Source organism: Aricia agestis, chromosome 20 (assembly GCF_905147365.1).
Source record: "Aricia agestis chromosome 20, ilAriAges1.1, whole genome shotgun sequence".
Classification (NCBI taxonomy): domain Eukaryota; kingdom Metazoa; phylum Arthropoda; class Insecta; order Lepidoptera; family Lycaenidae; genus Aricia; species Aricia agestis.
In genome coordinates, this window is record NC_056425.1 from 4,468,221 (window position 1) to 4,493,966 (window position 25,746).

General features: G+C 36.5%; 1 protein-coding gene across 3 annotated transcripts in view; it reads right to left on the reverse strand.

Moving 5' to 3' along the window:
- Positions 1-11,910, reverse strand: part of LOC121736991 (sodium channel protein 60E) — a 213,502-nt gene extending 201,592 nt beyond the window's left edge. For all 3 annotated transcript variants that reach the window (XM_042128490.1, XM_042128491.1, XM_042128492.1), the window contains exon 1: positions 11,747-11,910. The gene's annotated coding sequence lies outside the window, so the exon portion shown is untranslated. The remainder of the gene's footprint in view (positions 1-11,746) is intronic.
- Positions 11,911-25,746: the final 13,836 nt, after the last annotated feature.

Below are 25,746 nucleotides of genomic sequence, written 5' to 3' on the forward strand. Positions count from 1 at the left end.
ATCAGATCCTGGTAGACCTATAATATTCTATTACCAAAATATTGACTTTCTTCTTCTTCTTTTGGTTCCCCGTTTAAAGTATTGATTATTTCAGATTTGATAAAAAAACAACAATCCATTTTTAATTTGACAACAGACTTCAACCATGAATAAAAGAGTATTTAATTCGTGTGTATAGGCTTGTCAATCAAAATCTCCTAGTGTGTGTGTTGTAGTGTGTGTAATGTTTTATTTGTTAAAAAAATGTATGATAAAAGCATAATTTCAAAATAATATTAGCTCGATAGCTGTGCAAAGTTTCATTCACCTACGTTTCCGCATTTTTCGTCAAAAGCGATCCAAAGTTTTTCGCTCGCGTATAGATGACACAGTATTTTAAACACACTTCTTATACTGTTATATGACAAGTTACAATAAAAAGTGAACGTAACATAATATAAATACTAGGTAATTTTTATTATTCCTTACGTTTAACGATGTAGATCTTATACTATGTTTTATATGTAATGACTGTAGCAGCAGGTGGCCAGTGAATTGTATAGTTTGTAAAGTTATTCCTGATCTTTAGCTGTCTTTAGACTTTGTCTGCCATTTGACTTTTCAAATATGCCAGGCAACAACCGGCAAACCTTATATTGAAAAGTTTCATGGCAGACAAAAACAACGGATCTTGAATATTCGCTAAGTAACTGAATACAACATCAGTGTGTGTCTAAACACACCGATTTTCACGGCGGAAATTCCGCATGATTACGTCAGCAATGTCAAACGCATACAATAAGGCTGCCTTCACATTAAGTCGCGAGGGAGAGCCATGCTTCGGCACGAATGTGCCGGCTCGACCGGAGAAATACCACGTCCTCACAGAAAACCGGCGTGAAACAGCGCTTCCGCTGTGTTTCGCCGAGTAAGTGAGTTTACCGGAGGCCCAATCCCCTACCCTTTTCCTTTCCCTACCCTCCCTTATTTCCTTCCGTACCCTCCCTTATTCCCTTCCATACCCTCCCCTATTCCCTTCCCTACCCTCCCCTATTACCCCTTAGAAGGCCGGCAACGCACCTGCAGCTCTTCTGATGCTGCGAGTGTCCATGGGCAACGGAAGTTGCTTTCCATCAGGTGACTCGTTTGCTCGTTTGCCCCCTTATTTCATAAAAAAAAAAGAGTAGTGCTAAAAGTTAAAACGAGCCGCGCGGCTCGTTTTAGTATAGAAGTCGCGCGGCTGCCGCACTACTCGTGATTTAATGTGAAGGCAGCCTTTAACGCGACGGAATTTCCGTATGGTAAAATAATTCCGTATGGAAATTCGGCATAGACACGAGAAACTATGTTGCACTATATGATCCTCTCTTGTCACAGCTAAAACTATCGTTTTTCACTAAATATCTCTATACATTTCATCTCATTCAGTTTAGCCGTTAAGGGTGACAGACAGACAAACTTTCGTATTTATAATATAAGTAAGAATTCGCACCGGTTAAAGAGAACTAGGGACCATTAAATGCAGATGTTTAATCAAGGAATACGTCGCAATACACCCATTGTTCACAAGTGGGAAGTGGAAGTGGGACGAGTCGGTAGTGTGGGACGAGTTGATAATGTGGAACGAGTCGTGGTGTGGGACGAGTAATTATACGTAAGACGAAGCCTTTGGGACGCTGCACTCCTGACCTGATTAAAATAAGTATCCCCATTCTTGCTGCGTGTTGACAATTTATATAAATACTAATACTATGAATTCGAATGTCTGTCTGTTTCTTCTTTACGCTGAAACCGCTGAACCGATATTGCTAAAATTTGGTAAGAATGGAGATAAGTACTTTGATTTCCGCGTACATATGATACTTTGTATCCAGTAATAATATATGGATTAGGCATAAAAGAATTTTGACGCAACGGGTGCCTTCTGGTAAAAAGTTACGCAGTAAGCTATTCTATGCTTGCTCCTTGTCTGTCCGTCGAGTAACTCCAACGTATCAGACAAAGTCTAGCATTGTATAGTGTGTTAACATTGAAGTGAAAACTTCTATAAAAGCGTTGTGACTTGTGCCTTTTTGAACTGTTTATAAAATCTTGAACTCGCGCTGGTCGAACGTAACGTAACGTAACGTAACGTAACGTAAGAGATTTTTGACCCCCGACAAAAAGAGGGGTATTATAAGTTTGAATGTCTATTTGTGTGTGTGTGTGTGTGTGTGTGTCCGTATCATCCAGACGAGTTTTTGATCTAGATTGTTTTTTTTAAAGCTAAAACTCCGAAACCGAGAAAATAGCCATAATTCATCATCACACGCTGAACAATTTCAAGGGCTTTTTAAATTCCTTAAATTATGTTATCTGTTACATACTTACATCCTAAATTTGAGTTTTGAATCTGGTAACTCATTAATTGAACAACGATTTTCCGGACTTCGTTTTTCGAATATCACAATATACAAAATGACAGCACAACTGTTATGACTGCAATAAGTGAAATATATTAATGAATGCGAATATCAGAACTGCAGAACTGCACTGCGACGGTATTTCGACACCGTTGGGAACATTAACACTGAACAATCTTTATAAATTGTTAAACTGAAATTTATTGCTTCTACGATTTTTCTACAGCAAAGGCGGTCCTTTTGGTGCAATAAAAAAGATTACATAAAGAAAAAGTTTTGAATTACAACAGTGTTAGTTAAAAAACTTGCTTTATGTGAAGTAATTTCGATATTTAATATCTGCTTGGCATATTAAAAATTGTACTGATTGACCTTATTTTTTTTTTACCTTATTTACAGCGTCATATCGAATAGAAATTTCTGTTTATTATGTTTACAAGAAAATGCCATCAAAGTAGTAGAAAGCTTTCTTATATAATCGCCTAAGCCTTAATAGATAAATATAAATATACGAGCTTTTGCCCGCAGCTTCGCTCGCGTTAAAAAGTATTATTATGTAAGTACAAACTTTCATCCCCTATTTTAACCCCTTGGAGGTGGAATTGTTCAAAATCCTTTCTTAGCGGATGCCTACGTCATAATATCTACCTGCATACCAAATTTCAGCCCGATCGGTCCAGTGGTTTGGGCTGTGCGTTGATAGATCACCATGTCAGTCAGTCACCTTTGAGTTTTATATATTACGAGCTTTTGCCCGCGGCTTCGCTCGCGTTAAGAAGTATTATTATATACAAACTTTCATCCCCTATTTGAACCCCTTGGGGTTGGAATTTATCAAAATCCTTTCTTAGCGGATGCCTACGTCATAACATCTACCTGCATGCCAAATTTCAGCCCGATCCGTCTAGTGGTTTGGGCTGTGCGTTGATAGATCACTATGTCAATCAGTCAGTCACCTTTGCGTTTTATAATATACTAGATGTCCCGCGCGGCTTCGCCCGCGTAAATTAGAAATTTTACAGAATCCGTAGGTACATTTTCCCATAAAAAATATTTCCCCCGTTTTTCCCACATTTTCCTGAGTTTCTTCTGTCGTATTAGTCTTAGAGTAATAATATAATATAACCTTCTCGATAAATGATGAGTCTTACTCGATAAATGATCTATCTAACACTGAGATAAGTTTTTAAATCGGACCTGTAGTTTCTGAGATTGACGCGTTCAAGCAAACATACTCTTCAGGTTTATAATATTAGGTAGATATAGATTTTTTTTAATTATCGCTTGACAAACTCGAGTCTCGATCTAAAAGACTATGAAATGGTATAATATGGTAGTGATGATGATGATGATGATGATGAAGAATGTAATTTGCATAGTAGCATATGCTTTCTGTTCTTAAAACAACGCCGAAACTCCCAAACTTGTATCTATAAAGAATCAGGAGTTACCTCAGCACCTTCCGAACCACGGTATACCAGGTATATCTCGGTGCAAAATCTTACTTGTTGGTAGCATATGCTTAGAATACTTCTCACGAAACCGAAGTCACCATATGTTTCCCTATAAGTTTTGAGGAGTTCCCTCGATTACTTATGGATCCTTCATCAGATCACCACTTTTCTGAATATAATACCAAATTGGGATGATACCCTATATACCAAAAAAAAATTTTGAAAATCGGTTAACAAACGGCGGAGTAATCGTTGAATATAAGAAAACGAACATAACACCTCCCCCATTTTGAAAGTTGGTTAAAATTGTAGCCTATGTGTTATTTATTTAATATTTTAATCAGCACATGAATTGAATAACAAAATTTTTTTCAAATTAATCGTAGCACCATCTGTCAGGACAAACTAAAATTGAAATAGAATAATATTGAATGCGATGATAGCGCCGTCCGCCGGATCTAATGTAAAACATTCCAAAATCAACAACTCCTTATAAATAAGAAATTAATTGAAAAAACATTTTCCAGTAGACCAAACTGTAAATCTAAACCATTCTCGAATCTCCACGAACACACACAAAAAATTTCATCAAAATTGGTCCAGTCGTTTAGGAGGAGTTCAGTCACATACACACGCACACAAGAAATATATATATTAAGATATATAGATTATAGATATAGAATTATATAGATATAGATTATCATCTATTATGCGATTAAATATACAAATAGCTTTTACATAAATGTTGATATTATCGCTTTATAGTAATTACTAACTTAGTTATGACAACCCTTAAGAAAATGCTCGAAAACTTTTTGATCCGCAGAACTTATAAATTAAAGTGAATAAAATATATTTAGCTGCAGCGCGGTGCGAGCCGGGATACTTTCGCCGGCCACTTCCCTCCCTTATAAATACTTGAGCACTTGGATATTACCTTTGGAAATACTTGTGTTCGGACGATATATTATTTAGGGAGTTACGCCGGTTGTTCATCGCCACCGTCACCGACAAACATTCAAATACAGGCGAAGCCGCACTAATGTGACGTGTCACACGTCGTGTGGTGACAACGACGCGACATCTCACTTCCATAGAACTAACTAACGGCCGTTCCCAATATTTGATCTATCTCTGGTTTTGCCCTACTAGAGATAGGAATAGCTCACATTAGACATTAGTGACATATTATATTTTATGGCAATTGTGAGATATTTCTATCTCTAGTAGGGCAAAACCAGAGATAGATTGAATATTGGGAACGGCCGCAAGTAATAATAACTAAGTAAACTAAGACTGTTTTGCACCAACTAACTTTAAATTTAACTTTAACTACAATGCGAAATGTCAAATCTTTGGTTAAAGTTAAAAATGGAGGCCATCAAGACGCCATATTTAACCATAACAATAGAGCTCGACAAGGTCTTAAATGCATGTGGCGAAAAAAGGAACTAACGCTGGCATCATACAAAAACCGCCATTTTTGACAGTTCTTTACCAGCAGCGCCCCTGCCCACGTGCATTTATAACCTTGTTGGATCAGCTGTCACCTGTCAATTGATCAGCCTTTCAGAAACCGGGTGTTAGTCTATAACACGTCAGATTCACGTTTGTAAAACGTCAGATTCACATTTATAAAAAGTCAGATTCACTTTTGTTTTACGGAAGTGAAGTGTGTACTTGTCGATGCCGCCCCGGTGACGGTGACGGTGGGCAAACGGACTTAGGAGTTATGTCCGACTCGCTCGCGCAAACAATAACCCCGATACACAATAGAGACGGATATATTTATTAGATTGTCACAAATATTAGTAGTAGATAATTTAATTTCTTTTGGTGATATTGAAGTGTTGAAGTATATCTTATATTCTATTTTGGAACCTATTAACTACAGTCGGTATATGAATCAAGAAGATAAGAGTTTGCTCATTTAAAAGCGTCCATATTGAAACTAATCAAACATAGTTTTATGAAATAAGGGGCAAACGAGCAAACGGGTCACCTGATGGAAAGCAACTTCAGTTGCCCATGGACACTCGCAGCATCAGAAGAGCTGCAGGTGCGTTGCCGGCCTTTTAAGACTAAATAGGGTAATAGGGGAGGGTAGGGAAAGGAAGGGAAGGGAAGGGAATAGGGGAGGGTGGGGAAGGGAATAGGGTAGGGGATTGGGCCCCCGGTAAACTCACTCACTCGGCGAAACACAGCGCAAGCGCTGTTTCACAACGGTTTTCTGTGAGAACGTGGTATTTCTCCGGTCGAGCCGGCCCATTCATGCCGAAGCATGGCTCTCCCACGTTATATATTTTTTATTATATAGAATATATTAAATATTTTATAATAGGTTAGAATCTGCCTCTTTTAAAGACTATCACTAGCCATTTGACTAGCCATTAGCTTTGCTCGGTATTCGATAAAACACGAATAAAATTACATTTTCTAAAAATGACTCCTAGATAGATCGATTTATCACACCCGAAATAAACGAGCAATTCTTGTAATATATATATATATACAAGAATTGCTCGTTTAAAGATATAAGATACAGCAACAAAACGGACGATGGGCCACTATGGTATTTGCTACATGATAAAAGGTGCGCGGTACATACTTCAATCTAACAATATGTAATAGAATTTAAAAACAACTTGCAATACAAGTGAGTCTACAAGATACTTCGATGTATCACAATCAGGGAGTTCGCTTGTGGCAGAACACAGACCGGAAACAGGAAGTTGGGACAATGTTCAGAGATATACTATAACTAGCTATATATAGGCGAAACACAGCGCAAGCGCTGTTTCACGCCGGTTTTCTGTGAGAACGTGGTATTTCTCCGGTCGAGCCGGCCCATCCGTGCCGGAGCATGGCTCTCCCACGTATATCCCTCGGAGACATGCATGTACTTACTTGTATTATCGAAGCAGCTTACTTCTCAAAGTAATGTCAAATGTGTGCCTTACGCTCTTGAGTTAAAGCTGAATTTGTTATGTTTAATTTTGTTCATAATCAGGGAGTTCGCTTGTGACAGAACACATACCGGAAACAGGAAGTTGGGAGAATGTTCAGAGATATACTATAACTAGCTATTTGACCGGGCTTTGCTCGGTATTCGATAAAACACAAATAAATTGACATTTTCTAAAAATGATTCCTAGCTAGATCGATTTATCGTCCCCGAAACCCCCTATAAACTAAATTTCATGAAAATCGTTGGAGCCGATTCCGAGATTCCAATTATAAAATATATATATACAAGAATTGCTCGTTTAAAGATATACTAGCTATTTGACCGAGCTTTGCTCGGTATTCGATAAAACACGAATAAAATGACATTTTCTAAAAATGATTCCTAGCTAGATCGATTTATCGTCCCCGAAACCCCTTATATACTAAATTTCATGAAAATCGTTGGAGCCGATTCCGAGATTCCAATTATAAATATATAATATACAAGAATTGCTCGTTTAAAGATATAAGATATGTTACTGTACCATGACAGTATTATATAACAAGTTGCATGGTTATATAAATGCCAAGTCATTTTATGTACTATAAGCTATACTTGGACTGGGAAAAACTAGAGATTTTTACAAAATTTTGTATGGTTATAGTTTAAGGTCCCTCATCCGGGGCATTCGCTTGTAATGTAACGTTACAGGCACCTTTTGTATATATTTTTTTCCGTATCCGGTGGGACAGAGTATTTGAGCTGGGCTGCGGGCAAAAACTAGTTAGGTTTGTAAATGTTTATTTTAAACACCATGATATCTCTCCTCTCTCTATCTTTATTGATACAAATGAAAGAGAAGACAAAAACAAACAATGCCACAACAATGCTAACAGACGTCGCGCGCTGGTTGTACCCAAAGCTAAGGTATGCCATATGACGTAGCACTGCTAAGGCGTGTCTACGCAGCTACGTTCGACCGTAGCACTGCTACGACATAATATGCTAGTACTACGCTCGACGTGACGTCATCACGTCAAAGCTACGTCAGTAAATTATTTGAAAATATGGTTCAACAATATATAGCCCCCGCGTAACGCGTTCCATTTGATGTTAAAAACTATCAAAACGCTCAAAATGCCTCCTATTTTGAGCGTTTTGATCGTTTTTAACATCAAATGGGACGCGGGGATTATGACACTGTTAGTACAAATACAATAGCCTAAATCAATATTTTAATAATAAAAATTATGCTTTATGTTTGGAAGTTACTAATGAATACCTCCTCATGCCTAATAAACCGAAAGTGTTTTGGCCAATAAAAACAGGAGAAAAATACAATAACTAAAGTTTGTTTCGGTCATGAAGCGAAAGCTCAATAGAAGCTTATAATAAGCTTCGGATTAGTCGGCTAAAGCACATGAAGCTTTGCCCTCTACCTTCAATTACAAGCTTTTAGTTGTAATCCGAGCTTAATAGCGATAGCTGTTTCGTATCCAATGTTTTAACCTACTGCGCTAGAATGAGGTAATATTTTTCTTTTACCTATATTATAAAAATAATAAGGTATTTTTTCATCAAAATGTAGTTTTTTGTTGAAATGTTTTTTTTTAAACATCTCATGTTTTCAAAATATTTGATTTTGCTCAAACAATTTTATGGACATACCATTTTATATTATTTTATCATCTGTACCCATAAAAAGGTTTTATTATTCTGAATGCATTTTAAAGAGATTTCCACTGTTAAAATACTTCCTATAGCCGTAAAGTAAATGCAACATTCTAAGAGCATACGAACAGTGAAAATCGCTTAGCCTTCTAGTGCTTAAAACAAATACAGTAACCACTAAGTGAATGTCTTCAACACATTTAGAACTATGACTAGATTTAATTTACGCTACAAAGTTATTAAAATGTATGGGATTTGACATTTCGCTAGATGATAATATAGTATAATTAATAATATTATGTATTACTAGAAATGCTAGAATATTTCAGTCACATTATGTAAAAAGAAATAAGTAGCGGTAGCTGAATAGTTAAATTTGGAATATATAAGTAGCCTGTTCACCAAACACATAATTTACGTACGCGGTACGCAGTAAGCGTTTAATTACAGCTTTAGCATAACAATGTTAGAAACGGGAAAGAATCGACATACTGACAGATTTTAGTGATAAAATGGCGGATTACCTTGGGATTACCTTTGTCTATCTGTCACTTTGTCTATTCTTACGTAGAAAGAAACCGCTTCTACGGTGATTGATGACTATGCTAAGCCTGGGCCTCTTTTATTTCAAAATTCAAATTTGGTTAAAGTACATTTCAACTTTCGAATCCCGAATTCGTTTTTGGTTCTTTTGAAATAAGGTAAAAGCACTAATAGTAGACTCGGAACTAATAGATGACACTTACGACAAAAATACCATAAAAAATAAGAATTACTCAAATTTTTTCTCAACACTATAAATTTTATAAGCTTTTCAAGCTCTCAAGTTGATGTGAAAAAATATATTTGGGACGCCTTCGGGAACAAAATTTTAAAATGGGATCAGTTTTCGTAAATAATGTGACCACGTCAACACGCGCTCGGCAGTTTCTTAGCAAATAGGTTAAGGAAGGCGAAATTTTGCACGTAAGTTTTGAATACATTTATTTGATTTTTGTAATTACTATTGATTTCATTGGATTAATGGTCATGTTGTATACACTAATTAATGTTTATTTATGATTTTTTATCCATTTTCCCTAACAATATAAAGGGTGTCTACTATTAGTTCTTGAAAATGTAAAAAACCTAATAGATGACATGGAATTCATATCATCATTTTGCAATACATACTAAAGTTATTTTGTAGTTTATTCTACTGCAAATATCATCACTATTCTCTGAAAATATAATTCTATTAACAAACTAACAAATTAGAACTACTGTACCTAAAAATGGACATATTAGACCTTGAACTGATCTAAAAATCGATTGCTTTAGTCTTTTAGCAGTAAAAAGAAGAGCTAAGAAAAGAAAGAAGAAAAAAGAAGAGGCAAGAGAAGCATGGAGACTAATGACTGAAAATAAATTTGCTAGGAAAAAATATATGAAAAATAAAAATAAAAGGAAAGATAGTTTTAGTATGGAAGAAGAATGGATAGAATCTGGAGACAACGTGGATAATATTTCATATGCATGTAGTTACTATGATGAAGTAAATGAAATGTTTTGAAAAAACGGCAAATAAAGACCTCATAATAGAAAAAAATTTAAATGTAATGTAATGTTCTATGTCAACTATTAGTTCATATTGGTGTCTACTATTAGTGATGTTCGTTTTCTGTGATGTCATCTATTAGTTGTTATAACTAAGTTTACAAAAAGACCAATAATATATTTTTTAATTGATTTGTCAGTGAATAAATATAATAGTTTTATTTTGTAAGAGTTACTGAAAACATGGAAGAAGTTATCAATCCTTTATTTTCATAAATATATATTTTACAGCATTCAAATGTTCTATGTTTCCTTAAAGCGTCTGCCATTAGTGCTTTTACCTTACTTACTTAACATTTAAATTTCGAAAAGTAAACTTTATAATTTAAAAGATACACCATAACATAGTTTATATTTCCCAAAATCTTTACCCTCGATATAGCAGAAGCAATTTAATTTGAATGATTATAGTGCGTCTTTTTTATTAGGGTCAAAGTGACATAAAAGGACTTTTCTTCGACAAAAGCTCTATAAGGGTTTATAGCTTATGTATAACGCATATAAATGATGGAATTAAGTTCTAGCACGAATACCCTCATAGCCAAAAGAAGCATAAAGAAAGGGCTATTCAGGCAGTCATAATATGTTTTGCTTGTTCGAAAGTAGCAACAATTAACTGATTCGATTGTTATTAATAAGTTCTCAGAGTGTCATTTGTAATAATATTTGTTTATGTAATATCATGACTTACTATTGGGGGAAATTGATTCCTATTTCCTATCAATTTCCTATTTATATATTTGAGCTGAATTTTTGTCCGTCTGTTTCTACAGTAATTTAAATTATTCACGTGTGCGGCTTATAATCTTACACACGTCATCGCTATATTTGGTGGAACTTTAAACGTGTTACTTGACTATTCTACATACTTTATAGCTATATATAATGTATGCATATAGCAATATATATATATGCATATAGCTATATTATATAAATATATAGATAGTTGCGGTAGATATAGTATGTACTATGTCATGTCAATGGCTTATATAGTATCAACTGTGATTTAAGTGTTTCTGGGTTAAAGCGAAATGAGAAATGAACTACTGAACTATAGATAAGAATTTTCTTTTTTTTTTTTTTTTATGAAATAAGGGGGCAAACGAGCAAACGGGTTACCTGATGGAAAGCAACTTCCGTCGCCCATGGACACTCGCAGCATCAGAAGAGCTGCAAGTGCGTTGCCGGCCTTTTAAGAGGGAATAGGTTAATATAGTAAGGAAGGGAAGGGAATAGGGGAGGGAAGAGAGGGGAATAGAGTAGGGGATTGGGATTTTATAATTATATATCGACATTCGACACAAAGAATATTTTTAGCGCATGTGCTTTTTAGGGTTCCGTTGTTAGGAGGTTAAAACTATCTTATAGCTATATTCATGAACTACAACTAAGTAAGGTATATTCGAAATAACGAGGCACGGAACTTTACACAAATTTTGACATTTTATAGTAAGTTTTGTGCCTCGATTCGTGATTTGAATTTAGGGTCAACTCAGACCGCAACGCGACGCGTAGATGCATTTCTAATTTTGTACTGATTTTGTGAGTGTGAGACGTCTTGCAAATCTGTCAAATCCATCCAAATTTAGAAATACATCTACGCGTCGCGTCGCGGTCTGATTGACCCTTAGACGGTTAACATGTAATACTTTACAGTTTTATTACTAAAAGTATAATAAAAAGTGTGTCTCACGTACGATTTCAAGCCTCTATGCCACCCATGCGGTTCACTTCGCCGGTTATAGCACAAAGACACTTACGCTACACTCCATGTGAAATCCCTCACTTGCACTGTCGCTAGTGTACTAGTTCACATACACAAATAGGTCACCGAGGTGACACATCGTGATCGCGGGCGGCCGGCGCGGGGCGGAGCGTCGACTGACCCGGGTACGACGCACGGAGGGCGAATGTTGCCAGCGAAGGGAATCAAATCTCCCATAAAATTTGTAAGGGTAGTTGGATTTTTTTAGTATTACATTTGTGTATTTTGTTATCTATTCAGCATTTAGTTATTATATGTTTGAAAGTACAAATTGTTATATGCTTTTTAGCTATTTATTCATTAATTTAGGTCTAGATATAACAATATGAAGTTTTTTATAACATTTTGTTTAACTAAAGATAAAGTTTTAAGTATTTATATTACTTTTATATTATGAGATCTTACTGGCATATTTAACTTTATATTATGTGGAACTTTTGTATAATATTAAAATTAATTTGTTTATTAAAATATTTATTTTTCTGTTGAAAAAACTATAACTCCATTTTTTTATTTAATACCAACGAACATCAAATTATCAAAAATATTACTAAACAACTTTGTGGTTTAAAGCAATTAATTTTATATCATACGAGCTTTTGCCCGCGGCTTCACTCGCGTTGAGTAGTATTATTATATACAAACTTTCATCCCCTATTTGAACCCCTTGGGGTTGGAATTTATCAAAATCCTTTCTTAGCGGATGCCTACGTTATAACATCTACCGGCATGCCAAATTTCAGCCCGATCCGTCCAGTGGTTTGGGCTGCGCGTTGATGTCAATCAGTCAGTCACCTTTGAGTTTTATATATATGTATAGATTATTTTCATCAAAACTTCAACATAATATAAAACTTTCATAAAACTCTTTCCCAAGACGGTAACGCAACTAAATCAAATAATTTTATCGTTTGGCATCATTCAAATAATAAAATTCAAAGAAACTCCTCAAGACGTTTAGTATTTTACAACCAAAACAACTAAGCTTCTAGATGTCAATAATACCAGATCATCATCATTATAATCTAACACTGTTGCTGAACCACTTAGTAGCGTTTCTCAGTTAAGTTACGTTCTCCTTAGAATAAAACGCCACAACACGGGAGATTTCCGCACCTGCCACATAAGCGGGAGAAATTCCCCACCTGCAACAAACACGGGAGAATTCCCCCACCTGACAACCCCTTACCGTGCCGCGCCGCCGCCTCTCATTGCCCTAAATTCGCGCTACACAAGCGGCACAATAATTGTCGTTGCTGCAGCCGCGACGGCCGCACAGCCTATCGATTGCTGCTGAAAGTAAAAACTTAACACGATCGAATACAATGCGGTCAGTCCCTTCGCGATCCTTTCTAGGTCACTAAATATAATGGATCGAAAACTTTCGAACTTAAACGTAGGTAGTTTAAAAAATTGATATACCGTGTCTAACGAAACACCGTTCAAGCTGAAAATACCTGCTGCCTTTCCACCAGAACTGAGCGCTGTGTTGCGATTAATGTGTTTTTGGAAACCAATAGAATCGCTTCATTGACATGACTTTGCCATGACATCGCTCAGCGCGGCGATGCTATTGGTTCCCAAAAACACATTCCTCGCAATACAGCTCTGCTCAGCTCTGGTGGAAACGCAGTCTTATTTTCTGAATGTGTCAGACAAATTGACATGCATCTTTAAAAACTCATTCTAGTGCGAGTAAAAATGAAAATAGATTCTTACTAATATCATTTATGTGACAGAGTGTCGGTTCTTCACGCTTAAACCGCTGAACCGATTTAGATGAAATTTGGCATGGAGATACTTTGAGAGACGAGAAAATGTATGGGATAGATTTTGCTGCGAAAGTATCTGAGGTTCCTGCGCGATAAATGAATGTCAGCGCAACGGAGTTGCGGACTTCGGCCAAGTGCGAGTCGGACTCGCGCACAAAGGGTTCCGTACCACAATAGGACAAAAATAGGCTGAAAATTGTGTTTTGTATGGGAGCCCCCTTAAATTTTTACTTTATGTTAATTTTATTATTAATTTGAAGTGCCTAGGTATGACCATTATTGATTATGAGCCAAAAGGCCTAAAAAAATTACGTTTCTTGTATAAGAAATATTAACTTTATTTTATTTTTAGTATTTGTTGTTATAGCGGCAACAGATATACACAATCTGAGAAAATTTCAGAATTCTATCTATAGCGGTTCTTGAGATACAGCCGGAGCCTGGAGACAACAAAGTGTTAGTAATAGGGTCCCGCGTTTTTACCCTTTGGGTACTGAACCCTAAAAACTACATAATATTATATTTTTAAGCCTGCAGAGGTAACAGACAGACACACATGTATAATATTAGTACGTATTTTAATGCAATGCAGATAACGCGATGACGTATGTAAGTGCTACGTCAGCGCCAGGGCGCTACGCAAAAAATAAAAATCCAATTCATTGCTGCGGCTTATAAAAATATAGTCAAACTAGTGTAGTAGTACAAACAAACAAACAAACAAATATACTTTATTGCGCACAGACATATTCAGTAAAATTTACATTAACAGAAACAATAAATGAGACATGTACACAAGGGCGGCCTTATTACTTGAAAGCAATTTCTTTTAGTAGTTTATTTTATACTAGATATTGTTCTATACATAGTACCTATCAGAATCGGTTAAGCGGTTTAAGAGAGAAGCGTCCATAGATATTAAAAAAGGCCTGAGCAAGCGAGATGTCAGTAACACCGCGTGGTAAAAAGAGGCGTGTGATACATGACAGCAGAACTCTTTTTTGACGTCCAGTCGGCACTTATCGGCACGTTGACAATTTAATCTCACAGAATTTATGTTCAATCATGCTTGTGTAAGTGTATACGTAAACAAATTTTCACACACAGACGTAAATCAATTTCGGTTTCGTTTGACAGCTCGAGATTGTTGCTCTATTCCGCTAGGTATAATGTTAACTTTATGAATGTTAGGACTAGATGACGTCTGCAACTCGTTCCGAAATTCGTCTATCAAGTTTACTTTTTCGCTACATAACTATCCTTAATCCTACACATCCTTTTCCTGAAAATTTGTTCAGCCATAAAAGCGTGAAGATATAACATACAGACAGACAGATACAGTTTCACATATCTTAACATACTTATTAAAAATAATAAGTAAGTAGACTTCATCGGAATTCCAATTCCGTAAAAGGCTTTGTTATTAAACAAACACCTTTATGTGACTGAACAAATACCTTTATTCAAAGGCTATTGTTCGGGGCGGGGTGTTGTGTATCAAGTATGACATTGCTAATCGACCAGCACTGCGGCGTGCGTGACGTGCGTGCGCTGTCGTGCGTTGGCGTGCGCTATTCTCGCAGGACTGGACACTCGAAAGTGATTTTCTTGCTGTAAATATTTTCAGTGAAACAAGTTGTTTAAAACTGCTGAGGTACTTTTTATATTATAGTTAACTGTTTTCCACTGACCACGACTTAAATGTATCCTTTGTACTCTAGTATGTACTCTAGTTTGACTACTAAAAAATAGACGAAATATTTCGTCTATTCTTTAGTAGTCTCATCATTTGAATATATTATGCTTCAAATGTTATCAAAATCGGTTCGGTCATTCGCGCGTGATGCCATGATCATAGAAAATAAAAATTCATTTTAAGGCCATCCCCTGAGCAAACGACCTTGACCATACATTTGCCGCGTTGCCGAGATCGGGCCAAAATCCTATTTTTTTTTTACTTATCTTAGTTCAAAATTGACCTAAAAAAATTCAAACATCCAGTATGTAGTTAATAAAATTGTCGATCTATTGGCGTGTGTTTCGAATAACCGCCATTCGTAAATACTAGGGAGATACTGAATGTATGTTTAAATTTAAATAAATTGGTAATTAATTTGGAAGGAATTACTTTGGAAGCTGATATCATGAGTATAAAAAACAAAAATAGGAAATTAATATATTATCTGTGAAAGGAACGTTCATATACCGAAGATTATTGGTGTATTTTTATTATAATATTGTAGCTTTCACATCTATATACATAAAACTCAAAGGTGACTGACTGACATGGTGATCTATCAACGCACAGCCCAAACCATTGGACGGATCGGGCTGAAATTTTGCATGCAGGTAGATGTTATGACAAAGGCATTTGCTAAGAAAGGATTTTGATAAATTCCAACCCCAAAGGGTTAAAATAGGGGATGAAAGTTTGTATATAATAATACTTCTTAACGCGAGCGAAGCCGCGGGCAATAGCTCGTTATGAGTTAAATATTAATAAGGGGGAACGTCTCAAGTAACAACTTCCCCCTACTTTCTACGAGCAAATTACACCAAAGGAACCGTGCATTTTCACGCAATAAAAGGAGCCAAAATTTCCTAAGCTCTATTCTATATTTCCGCTTTATTATATAGATTAGCGGAAGCAATTAAGTATAACAATTTATTATATTATAGATTGTTACTTGCTTTTAAGCGTTTAACTTTCATAAGCCTTTAAGTTTGTAAAAGACATAAAAGGTTCGCTCGCAGAGCAATAAGATTTAGATAATGCTCCATACAATTTAGATAGTATCTCCGTCATCAAGTCTGCCTGCGTGGGCTTGTCCCTAGTGCCACAATATAAATATATACAGTAGGTTAAGTCTTGTTAAGTCTTGAGTCTTTAAATTATATACCTTGGTAAGTATATTTCTTGGAAATAATTTTGAATTATAAAACAATTTCGTAGAATACAGTATTTGTGTAGGTTGAAACTTGTTTGAGCTTTTTGAAAATTGACAAATTCTTATTTAAAAATGTATGTGTTAGTACAAGGATTATTTTTAAGAGTGCATTAGATTAGATTAAAAAAAGATAAAAGTTCCAAGCCCAAGAGGGGGCTAAAAGGAGTAGCTCTACATTTATATCATCAAAATCTTTTAACGAAGTTATTATAAATAAATATAAACTACCCTTTAAATTAAATATGTACCACCCTTTTAATTGGTCTTAGAAATTATCTGTAATCAGGCCATTTGTTTTTCGATTTGAGTGATATTGCCCTAAATCTACTGTATCTATTTATACTGTGCTACCCTGAAGCTAATGTTTATTGTGCACGGATCCAGAATTGTAATAGTATAATTACAGAAAATAGGAGAATCGCTATACTATTCTAGAAATGCCTAAGTTTGTGAAAGTTCATGATGAGAAAATCTAGCTTATACCTAGTGCATTAAATTGTATTAAAGTAGTAATAATGGCTGTTTATTTTCTTAATAAATAAATGTTTCGTAAGTAAATAACATATGAAATATACTTTATTAGCCATATTAATATATACTATAATATACCAAAGTATGTTGGTCTGTGTGAGCTACATTTACGTTTAAGTGTCTAAACACACTAGGCCGAAAAAACGCGGCCGAAGTTTGGCATAATTACGCCTGCAATGTGTTTTAAATTGCTAATGAGTGATGACACACCATGCCGAAATTACGTCGCTTTTAAATATTGTATGCGTAGCGCATTGCAGGCGTAATCATGGCGAACTTCAGCCGCGTATTTTCGGCCTAGACAGAGTGTGTTTAGATGCCTAAAACTTTTAAATGAAAACGTTTCAAATATTTTGAGTCACAAGAAAAAAAGACCAGCGAAAGAAACATCCAAAGAAGTTCATCTTTTGTAAACAAAAGGATAAGAAAAATTATAAAAAATTGCCACAGATAATATCGCTACCTAATGGATTATTCGGTACTCCGGACCTCTTGTTGAAACAAGCGAATATAAAACACTTTAATCTTTAGCCAAATTATTAGTGGCTCAATAGACGATAAATTGTATTGGTTAATTAATTATAATTAAATAGTCCTAATTGGTCCATTAACAAATCCAAATATTGATTTAATAAAACCTGGTTTGGTATACTCTGTATTACTTAAGGACAATGATAGGTAACCAATCATGGTTATTGAACCATGATTGCCAAATGATAGTGAAGCTGTAAAATGTACTATCAGAGAAGTTGATTCTTAGGCAGATGGAGGACCTACGTAATTTGGTCGCGTTATGTCAAACCCAGCCGATAGATCACAATTATCATTGAATTGACATGATCCGAACAAATGAGGTGGGTCTGTCAATTGCCTATGAATAAATTTCCTCGATGGTACACATATCCGTAATCGCCTGTATTTGTCCATCATGATTCAGGCCAACGTGAAGAGACTACGTAAGACCTAAACCACCTCTAAATGACCTTTAAAATCAAAGCAAAAATGAAATCACAAACACATAACCCTCATTTCGACGACCTCTGTAGCTCAGTGGTGAGCGCGTTGGTAGCTCAAGCCGGGGGTCGCGGGTTTGAATCCCGCCGACGCGACGGAACAAAAAGTTTTCAAAGTTCCTGGGTCATGGATGTGTATTAAATATGTGTATCATATAATAAAAATCTTAAATATATGTATAGTATAAAAGTATTAAATATATTTCCGTTGTCTGGTACCTGTAACACAAGTCCTTCAGGGACTTAGCACGTCTATAGATATTATATTATATTATTATTATTTAATTCAGTCGGATAACAGTTCAACTTCTAATACGGTTGCTATTTCAGAAATTAAACTTGCATTACCATAAAAGCTGAAACAAAAGGAAAAGCAACAAGAAATAGTTTGAGCAACTTTCTTATATTGTTAACGAGCACAACGCGGGCAAGTTGGAGTAACGCGCCGACTTCGGTAATACTGTTTACTTTATGTGCTCAAATGGTTACTAAAAATAACCTTTGACTCCTAGGGTCAGGACACACTGCAACGTTTTTAACTAAGCTATTTAATTTTGAGTTTTATAAAACTCCAATTTAAATAGCTTACCTAGAGATCTATAGGTCTACCAGGACCTGATGGCAAAGGATGGCAGATTTTCCAATATATCCTTGATCATTGGATAAATTGTTATATTCGCATATTTTACACACAGAATCAGCCGCTATAAGGAAAATAAAGGATCAAATTTATTCCAATTACTTCCAAATTCTCAATTTTATTCCAATTACCCCGGTATTGTTAGAGTCAATTTCTTTTCTCACTTTTTGCCATCAGATTCTGGTAGACCTATATTTAACAAGCAGTTGCACTTTGAATAGACAACTGGCCGTGTATTAATTGCCTAACAGTATTTAAGATTCAATAAAAAAAACTAAATCTATTTTCAATTTGATAACAGACTTCAACCATAAAAGAGTACAATTCGTGTGTATAGGCTTGTCAATCAAAATCTCGTAGTGTGTGTGTTGTAGTGTATACAGTAATATTTTATTTGTTCAAAATTTAGGTATGATAAAAGCATAATTTCAAAATAAAATTAGCTCGATGCACTCCTTCACCATATTAACTATAACTGTGCAAAATTTCAATCACCTACGTTTCCGCATTTTTCGTCAAAAGGGATCCAAAGTTTTTCGCTCGCATATTAATATATAGAATATGATTACATGGTAAAATGTATGTTTACCACACAAAACACGAAAGGCTGTAACGACTTTACAAGCACCATTGCTATATTTTCAAATTTCAATTTCTGTATAGCTTTTCACTCGAAAATATCTGGTTCAACTGAAAAGATTGAATGAATTTTTAAATCTTCGGCTTCTTTTGAAGTAGGGAACGGCTGTATAAGTTTAATCGGTCGCAGTCTTATTCACACTTCAGCACAAAAGCTATCGAATTCAAACCGTTCTTTTACTAAACATTATCTTCTCATATATAAAAATTCTCGAGTCACAATGTTAGTGACACGAGAATATTTGGACGCTGTTAAGCATTTGTGTACTAACCCACATAAAAATTATGAGTTATGAATGCAGTTATGTTCTATAAATGATTTAGAACAAGACTGCATTCAAAATTTATCAACAAAAAAAATTGTGGGTTAGGACACTAATGCTTAACAGCGACCATTTATATAGGAGTATTTTCTGTATGTTTGTTTATTCTACCGAAGCGCATAACTACTATTATATATGAAAATATCGCATTGGCTGTAAAAACTTTGTTTTAATTTTTTTGTACTGTACGAGTATAAGTATTCCATAGAGCAAGCAGTTCCAGCAATGCATATTGAGCTCAAATTATTAAATATTCATACTTCCCTACTATTATAACCCATCAAGCCCCATAAGCTCACCGGTGAGCGAGACACAATAGAATAACAATAGATTTCCAAGACTCCACGATCGACGGATTAATAAATGTGTCCGTCTGTCTGTTTCCCTAAACCGATTTTGATGAAATTTGCTATGGAGATACTACGTTTTCCGCATCCGCATTCCGATCGCATTTTGCAGTCAGTTTCGACTGCAAGATGCGGTCAGTCTATGGCCGGCCTTATTGTAATTTTGTGAATATTCTAACATAAGTTACATTTTCTGTCAAACACGTCGTTAAAGTTAAGCAATTTTTTTTTTATTTTTTTATGAAATAAGGGGGCAAACGAGCAAACGGGTACCCTGATGGAAAGCAACTTCCGTCGCCCATGGACACTCGCAGCATCAGAAGAGCTGCAAGTGCGTTGCCGGCCTTTTAAGAGGGAATAGGGTAATAGGGGAGGGTAGGGAAGGGAATAGGGTAGGGGTTAGGGGATTGGGCCTCCGGTAAACTCACTCACTCGGCGAAACACAGCGCAAGCGCTGTTTCACGCCGGTTTTCTGTGAGAACGTGGTATTTATCCGGTCGAGCCGGCCCATTCGTGCCGAAGCACGGCTCTCCCACGTATAGTAATGATTAAATGTCACTATTTGCGTCGTTAGTTAGGTACTACACAAAACCATAATTTCTTGACAGGCATTTTTCAAGGCATAACGCGTGAACTTTTTACCCCAAGACCATTAGCATAAACCATAGTTGGTAACTCGACTTCATTTAAAATAACAAATTAATTGAATTATGAATAAATAACACTTTAATAAAGTGGGATAATTTTATTTTACACGATATTTTAACATGTGCCTGAAAGTTATTTTGGGTCAATTTTGTATTTCTGTGTCTGAGGTTATATTTTGTTACCAGTTGAAGCCCCCATCTATGCATTGCACCAATAGTTTATCTTATTTTACATAAGGTTATCGCGCGGTAACTACACATTTTTTCAGGCTAAAACGTACCCTATTTCTTTTTCTGGGACTCAAGTTACTCCACACAAAATGTAATTAAAATCGGTTTAGCGCTTTAACCGTGAACAGACAGCCAGATACACACTTTCGCATTTATAATGTTGGATGTGACACTAACATTAAAAGAGAAACAGGAATATACTATTTACGCAAAACTTAGGAACATTCTCCAGTGAGACCAGGTCAAGAGCTGGACGACGCGATGTTTGCTCGACTTTATACAGCACATTTCATCGTACAAACAAACAAACAAATATACTTTATTGTGCACATATTGATAACATTACAAATACAAATATAATATAATTAATTTAACTGCACACAAAGGTACGGTGAAGTTAAACTACAGCAAATTCAATCTATTATTTATTATTGTTACTAAATACTAATATTAGGAGTGTGCAAGTGCGTATGTTGGTTAACTCGTCCCGCTTAAAGAAATTAAGATGTTTAGTATGGAGATACTTTGAGGAATAGGATAGTTCTTGTTACGTTAGAATGTACGGTTCCCGCGCGATCGGCGCAATGGATTTGCGAACGTCGTCTAAACTCTAATACATCTATACTTCTTTCCCTACTATAATATACAGTGTGTTACAAAAACTAGTGATAATACTTTAGGGTGTGTACGTGTTCCTTGTAGAGAGTTCACTGTGAAAGTAGCAGCTCTGAAAGACGAAAATTTTTTTTCACTTTTGTATGGGCAAGGGCCCGAGCGTCACGAGTTTCCCCATACAAAAGTGAAAAAAATTTTTGGTCTTTCAGCGCTGCTACTTTCACAGTGAACTCTATACAAGGAACACGTACACACCCTAAAGTCAGTGTGTAATGCGTCGAGTTAGCGACCGGTCGTGCTCCGCGTTACACACGCAGCAAAAGTAATATTTTTGCGAATCGCGCGGCACATTGCCGCTGCACGTGACCATGGCGCTCGTGGCCAACGAGTTGCTGGCGTTTATCCAGCACGCCATCGACACTATGGACGAGGTCAGCATCATGCAGATCTGCAAGTCCTCCTTCTCCAGCGAGGAGATTTGCAAGGGCAAGCAGCTGCTATACGAGACGCTCGGACAGAGCGCGAATATGCCGTCGCGACGAAGAGACGGAACGGAAAGGAGCGTGCAGGACATCATCTCCCTGCTGAAGCAGACGGATCCTGATGAGGTGCCGGCTTTTGTGGCAAAGGAGCTCCACAAGCTGCCACCCGTCACATTGGACCACGTCGACGTCGTCAGCCTACTGAAGGACATCAGGTTCCTGAAGGAGGAGCTGGCCGCAGTTCGAGGTAGATTGCAGGCATCAGAGTCTACGATCAGTGACTTACGTATTGAATTATCGCAATTAAAAAGTGGTAATTCAATATGTAGGTCACCTGATGCTGATGCCGCATTCGTCACTACTCGTCGTGGCGCGCAAGCGAGCACGTTTAGCCCGTCAGCATTATCATCGGACGGGTCAACGAACACCGCCGCTGCCGCCCCCGCCCCCGCTCCCCTCCCGGTTGCGCCGACCCCGAGTCCTCAGGCGACTCAGAAAAACTTTGCGACTGTTGCTGGTCGCCCCGCACCTCCCCCGCGGGCGAAAACTAATGGGGCGAATGAGAGCCGCAAGGCTACGAAGAGTCGCAAGGTGGAATCTTCTCGGCTTGGCAAGGACGAAGGCAGGAGGTGCGATGAGGAGGGCTTCATACTGGTGGAGAGGAGGAAGAAGCCCGCCGCCCGCAACCATTGCGGCACCGCACCATATGTACCTGAGCTGCGTCTGCGGAGCGAGGTCCCCGCGACGCCCCTGTACATATCCCGCCTGCACTGGTCCATGGAGGTCCAGGATGTCGTGGACTACATCCAGAAGAAGACGACACTGCGCCTGAGGGTCGAGCGTCTGCAGTCTCGCCACAAGGTTAACTTTAGCTCCTTTGTGGTGAGAGTACCGACGAATCTTCTGTCGACTTTCGAGGCGCCGGAGTTCTGGCCGATGGATGTAGTCTATCGGAGGTTCCGGGGGAGACTCCGGAACGAAGCGAGTCACGTCGCCGGCAAAATGTGACAGTGTTAGTTTTTAAGTATATATAAAATAAGGTATTTATAATATAATTATATGTATGTTAGATTTAAGGTATTTGTTATATGGGCCTCTGATGCCTGAATTAAATAAATGATTTGATTTGATTAAAGTATTATCACTTGTTTTTGTTACACCCTGTATATTATATATTTATATATTATTAATATTATAAAGCGGAAGAGTTTGTTTGTTTGAACGAGCTAATCTCAAGAACTAGTGGTCCGATTCGAAAAATTCTTACAGTATTAGATAGCCAATTTATCGAGAAACGATATAGGCTATATTTTATCACGCTAAGACTAATAGGAGCGAAAAAATAGAGGAAAATGCGAAAAAACGGGGGAACTTATTTGAAAGGGCTTATCTCACGAACTACTGGAGCAATTTTTCGGTTATTTGGCACAGATAATAAATAGACCACGTGAAGGGTCATAGGCAATTTTTCGAGGACTAATTTGTATGTGAAATATCTAATTTACGCGGGTGAAGCCGCGTGGAACGTCTAGTATTTTATGACCGAGATTCCGACATACGGATCTTCTCTATTTTACCTTTAAAATAGTTCATTAACCCTAATAGCTCTATTGCATAACAATCCATACTTAAGGGCAATTCCATATGTGACTGACTCTACATTTGATACGACTTGCGTTTTATTTTGTCATATATAATGGTTACTATCATGTTGTTAATATCAATTTTAAGATGGCTTTGTAGCAGATTAAACAAGTTAACTTTTGCAGAAAAAATGGTGTACACTGTTGTTTTCAAATAGTATTTATTTAGTCAAACATAAACGTGACCGACACTACATGCAAAAGGAAGTCGTTTCCGAGAGTGTTTCTAAACACCAATATAGTATTTTTATCGAAAGTGCATGAAACAAACTATTATAAAATATTTATTAGCAAAAGAAATTGTGACCGACACTACAGCCCAAAACGTGACCGACACTACACTCACTTTAGGCAGGTAAAAGTCGGTAGTTTTACATGACACCTTAAAATTTATGTATCTCAGCACGTACAACATGAACTCTAAAATTATGTAAAAGCAAATCAGTAATTAGTTAATTCATTAAAATGCTTTTTTTAACTTAAACATCACAAAAATTAAATCACTAATAATTTGTCAAAAAATAACTCAACACGAAATGTTCTAAAAAACTATTAACATAATAACCCAAGAGGCAGCGATAGGCAGACTTTCGTCATTTTTTTAAGCTAAAAATTTTCCTTTATATAAGCCCTATAGAGGTAAGAACGACCAGACACTATGGAGTTTCGGTCGCTATTACTTTAGAAGGTTTCCAGTTCTGCAGGTCTACCTTACGTTCAATAAAGTTTAAAGATCAATAATTTTATCTTATTTTCTTGCGATATCTGTAAGAATCTCATATCCTACTGCCAAATTTTTGTGACAATTGCTTCCCATTTCCAGACATCGCAAAATTTTGGATTATATTCGACTTTGAGGTGTTCCGGCAGGTTCTTAAAATAATAATTTAGCTTTCTGCTTCTCTCTCTTTGCTTTCTATAGCTATTTTCGCCATCTATCACCAAAACTAACAACCAAAACGCTACTTTTGGGCGTGATCGACTCTATATTGTGACTGACACTACAAAAATATTTTTTAGAGTTTAGGTGTTATAAAAAAAGATGACAAATTTTTAATGGCGGTATCATTTGAGTAACGGCGTCACGTAGGAAAGTTTCTAATTTTATTGATGTAAAAGTAATTTTACTACAGTTAAAGACAAAAGTAATGTTTTTTATGTGACGGACACTACAACTCGAAACTGTGATCTTACAAGCCTATTATATCTTTTTAAAATGAATTTTCCCGAATCTCAAAAGCTATATCGGTATTTAACTGTGTGAACAATCAGTGTGCAACAAAATATGACAAAAATTTTAAATAGATAGCGTAAAAACTAAGTCAGAACTTCATCACACAAAACCACACTCAGCTGATCTCACGACATCTTCTCATAAATGGCAGCTTTGCTAGAAAAGTAATGCTTAGAAATAGTTGCTTCTATAAAATCTTAATAGTGCCATAATGTTGTGACTATAATTAAGTATATTTAATACCAAAATCAGGTATTTATTTTCTTAGTTTATAATAGACTTTTACATGGAACTGCCCTTAATATTATAAATGCGAAAGTGTACCTATCTGTCTGTATGTTACCTCTTTACGCTTAAATTGCTGAACCGATTTTAATAAAATTTGGTGTGCAGATACTTTGAGTCCAAGGACAGGAAACTAATTTTGGCGCAACTGGGTTGCGGGCTTCGTCTCGTATTAACTAATTCTAGACGAAGCCCGCTACCCCGATACTACGACGATAATACGAAATCCAAAAAAAGGTAAAAAAAAAAGGAACAATATTTGGGTACATTAATCAATATAAAAATGCATTTTTAAATTCTGACTTTTTATTTACCTCAGAAAACCTGCTGTTGCCAGTAAAGTTGCCAGTTCAGGTCGCCGGCAGGCCGTCGCCTGGCAGTTAGTCGGAAAAGACCGCACACTCATAGTTCCCCTGACGATTTTGTAAGTTTTGTATAGTTAGATGGTCAATGACGGTCAGGCAGCCTGCCGACCAGAGCCTGCAGGCGGACTACTATATTTACTATTTTTTTCTCTAGTTTGCACAGTCTTTGTTGAAAATGTTTTCTCTATTGTTTTCAGTATCTCGCTAATGTTTAAAT